Genomic DNA, 4,857 nt, shown 5'->3' with positions numbered 1-4,857 from the left:
ATCTGACGAGGATTTTCCCCTTACGAGCAATCTCTAAGTCATTATCAGACCATCCTTCATTGATCCTTGGGTAAGGGCTTGTGACACAATTGAAGCTCATGCCCATTTTCCATCAATGGAGTTCTTTTATCGTCAATGGTACATAGCTTAATGGGCCCATTGTTATATGTAGTAATGATGTCATAAGGCCCAAGCTAATAGGGATGAAATTTTCCTTTAAATCCTTTGAATCTTAAATCAAATAATAAGGCCCAATCTCTGACTTTGAATCTCATCTTCTTTATGAGCTTATCATGCCACCAATTCCTTTGTTTCTAAATAATAGTTGTCTAATGTAGAGCAAATTTACAAAGTTCATCTAGCTTATTGATTCGAAGAAGTATTTTTTGTTGCACCTTCGATAGATTCATGCCCAGTTCCATTATTGTCCTCAAGTTTTGTACTTTTGTCTCTATTGGTAAAATAACTTTCTTCATAGACTACCTCCAATGAAGTGTAGGTAGTGGTGTTTCACCATGTAATTTGGTAGGCCCATAACGATTTAGTTAGTCTATTTTTCCAATCTTTGAGGTGCAGTTATATAGTTTTTTAAATGATGGTCTCAATTATCTTATTTTCCCCTTCTACTTGCCCATTAAAATATGGATGATATGGCATGGTTACCCTGTGTTTAATATTATATGCCTTTATCATGGCCTTAATTAGTGTTGTAGTGAATTGAGCCCCTCCATCAGTGACAATCTCTCGTGATACCCTAAATATGACAAATATTTCTCCATGGAGGAAGTTTTCTATTGCTTGTTCTATTGCGGTTGAGAGTGCCTTTGCTTCCATCTACTTTATAACATAATTAGTGATGAGAAATGGATAAGATATTTTCTGGGGTGGAGGGTTGATAGGTCTGAAAATAAAAAGCCCCTTTTTTCAAAGGGTTCTAGTGCATTTCATCTGACTGGATTGGCCTTCTCCTTGGTAGAAATTATCACATATTTTTACTCACTGGTTGGCATCTCAAAAAATGGAGGGCCATATGTATGCTTGATGGAGTACCTTATAGTTAGTTTTCTTATCTGCAAAATGACATTCACAAGGCCCATTATGACAACCCTTTAATATGTCATGGATCTCATCCTCTCTTACACGTCACTAGATAAGTAGATACAACCCCATGTAAAAGATACATCCATTGATTCATGAAAATATCCAACTTTTCGTAGTGATATTTTGTCATTCCTTTAGAGATAGATGAGGTGGAAGCTTCCTTGCGACCAAATAGTTAGTAATATCTGCAAACCATTATGAGTTAATAGATACTATAGAAAAATGTTTATTAGGAAAAACGTCTTCAACAAGTGACTCATTTTCATTTGTGGTAAGCCTAGAAAGAAAATCTGCCACCACATTATATTTTCTTGGATTCTTGCAATAGTAACAACCATCTAGTTACCATCCCATTATTGATTGATTTGTTCATTATATATTTAGTGTTAACATGGTTAGTATGTAAACTCACATGATATCGAGTCATATAATACCATTAGTTGACTATATCTTTTCTAGTTAACATCAATTGAAGTTTGTCAATTGAACCAATTAAAAGTACAAGGTTTATCGTTTTGGTTACCCTAGTGGCTAGTGAATGAATTTGTTAGTTCACGGAGGTTATTCCCATTTTTGTTAGTTACAGAGTGTAAACCAAACTGGATTGAATTAAGGCAGGTGTATCATGTAGCCTAATGGTCAGTGGTCCATTAATGTGAATGTCTATTAACGAAATCCTAATAACTGGAGCCCATTTGTGTATAGATCTAGAAGTACAAAGGTCAAAAAATTATTTAAGCAATGTTTTTATGAAAAACACAAATTCAAATGTTAGCAAGCTAGAACATGGAAGCCATCCAAAATGGAGTATGATGTGGTATAAAATACAAATTAATATGATGTGATAGATTGACTTGTCATAGAGGCAGGCTAATGTGGCAAGAAGATGATGTGGTGCCTATGTGGCAGGGATAATGTGGTATTAATAAGGTGGAACTGGAATCTGGAGATCCAACTTTTTGGAAAAATGGCATTTTCGGAATTTTTCCAAATCTGGGTGTGTTTAATTGAATGAAGATAACCAGAAAGAAAGGTCATGACATTGTTATTAAATATTTCAGTATTCAAAATTTAAGGTGTGACCGAATCGTGTGTCCTATGAATTGTTCACCTATTTATTTACGCATGAATAAAAATATGCCTTGTGTTATTATTTTTTCACAGAAGGTATCTTAGCCCGAACTGAAATCAATGCGGATCTTATTTTGTGACGATTAAAATTATATGGAGGTTTGCTCACGTATGGCATTGGGTTATGGCTACATAGCCCCAAAGTACGCTTCACTTGGATAGCAGACAAACAAGGTAGATGTATATAGCTTCGGAGTGCTTCTACTTGAGATTATCAGCGGAAGGAAGAATTCTGACGACATGGAGTCTTTCCTTCAAAGAGTATGGTTTCTTTGAATCTCATCTTTGGAGTGGAAATTTTCTAAGATTTTCATAGTATTGTGATCCCTTGCTAACTAAACTTTTATGTTTTGTTGATGTTGGCCAATCACCAGACATGGAGATTTTATCAAGAACATAGAGCTTTAGAAGTTATGGATCCTACATTGGAAGGCAGTTATTCGTGGGATGAAGGGATTTGAGTGATAAAATTGGTCTTTTGTGTACACAAGCAGTTGCACTGTTGCGGCCTTCAATGTCCGAGGTGGTGTGGATGGTGAAAAATGATGAGGACATTCCATCACCCAAAAGGCCTAGTTTCATAGATGGGGAGAGTGAGGGCGAACCTGACCTGACACGTCCTGATGTCCATTCTACAGGTGTTGAGCCTTCATCTAGCATTCTCAGGGGCAGGCAAATATCAACCACTACTAGTTATAGTTATAAATATATTCGTTATAATTTATATAATGGAAAGTTTGTTGTTTGTTGAATCATGATTCAAATATTTGTGTTCCTTAACGATGTTTTTAAATATATTCCTTAAAAAAAAATTATTCTAGGATAAGTCAATCTCGTTCCTTTTGACTCCATCATTATGTTCTTCTGGATCACATTTTGTCTTTCATATATGTTTTCACACTCCCATGTCCAGTTGGTCTTCCAGAAAATATCAAAAAACTAATAATGATGTCGAATAAATATCTCCAATGTTACAATGTCTCATCACTAACTACTTAAGTTTGATTTTAACTTCAGTATAGTTTTTAGATATCTGAAAAAACAATAACGATCGCTAACATATATTTCCAATGTTCCAATGTCACATCACTAACCACTTAACTTTGGTTTTAATGTGCCTATAGTTTTTAAGTATGAAGAAAGGGTTGTTAATTGGTTTAGGATGGATTTGCAAATAAATTGACGCTTTTATTGGGATTGGGAATTTAAATATGTTAAAGAAAAAAAATCTCCTAAAAAGTAGTTTTTATCCTCAAACTTTTTCAAATCTTTTGTTGGAAATACTGAGAAGGGGGTGAACCAATATTTTTTTTCAATTGTTATTTTTACGAGTTAGATCACTTATAATTAGAACACAAAATGAACAATAAGAATAAATACTTTTATTAATCTCTTATTTACAAAAAATTCAATACAATAATGTGTAGGGTTCCAACCCTAGATGAAGACACCAATATTCAATCTCCTAGGCTCCAACCTGTAGTTTGCCAAGAACAGACTTGGACTTCCCAAGGCTTCAACCTTGTCACTTTGAGGCACCAACCTCTAGGGCTCCAACCTTGTCACTTTGAGGCACTAACCTCTAGGGCTCCAACCCTATCTTTGGTATAGGCTCCAACCTGTTTTCTTGAGGATTCTTATTCTCTAGGGCTCCAAATTTATCTTCCAAGGCACCAACCTTGTCTCTATGAGGCTCCAACCTCTAGGGGTCCAACCTTTAGCTTCAATTCATCAAGATGTGTTTGATTATTCTTCAAATATCCCTGGAAATCTCTTCAAGAATGCCTCCTCCAAATCACTTCACTACTAACAACCTTGTCTTCTCAATAGGTGTCACCACTACTTTTCATGTCACCCAAATAATTTCTCCAAGGTTACCTCATGTTGGATTCAATGCACCATGGTCTTCAATAATTTCTCCAAGGTCAGCTTCAAGATGTCTTCAATAATGCCTCAAGGTGTCTTCAATAAATTTCCCAATAACTATCCAAGATAATGAATGCTTCTCCAAAGAATGCTCAAGAATGCTTCACCAGTCAATAATTATTCACTAGTCTTCACAAATGAACAAGTCTGTCAACAAGTCTTCACAAAATTTCCAAACTAGACTTCAACAATTCTACTAGATGCTCAAGATAGTTTCCAAAGAAACCTTTAAATTCAAAGCTCCAAGTACAAGGACTACTACAAACTCTATTTCAAGGCTTCATCAAGATGTCCCACAATTTTCCTCAAATGTTGTTCCATAATGTGCTTCAGCAAGTGTGCTCTAAAGTATTCCTCTTCAATAGGTTTCCTTCAATGTTGTCTTCAATATCTTTAATTTTTCAATGGTCCTCCAATAAGGTATCTTCTGCAAAACTACTTTATAATATTTCACTAGACTTTCACCTTGTCCAATGTCCAAAAGCTTCGATTTATTCGTTTCCCAAGGCTTCAAATAATCCACTGTTCAAAGCTCTAAGCACTTCACTTCAAAGTATGCTTCAAATAATGACTATAATCTGCTCCAAACGATGTCAATGGACTACTTCAAAAAATGTCATCAAGCTGCTTTAAATGTGATTATAAGATTGCCTCAAAAATTGAGTCACAATCTTCTTTCTAATATTACTAGATTACCCT

Source organism: Pinus tabuliformis, chromosome 8 (genome assembly GCF_031772625.1).
Source record: "Pinus tabuliformis cultivar Carrire ecotype Pingquan chromosome 8, CPIR1, whole genome shotgun sequence".
Classification (NCBI taxonomy): Eukaryota; Viridiplantae; Streptophyta; class Pinopsida; order Pinales; family Pinaceae; genus Pinus; species Pinus tabuliformis.
This window is presented reverse-complemented; position numbering follows the sequence as displayed.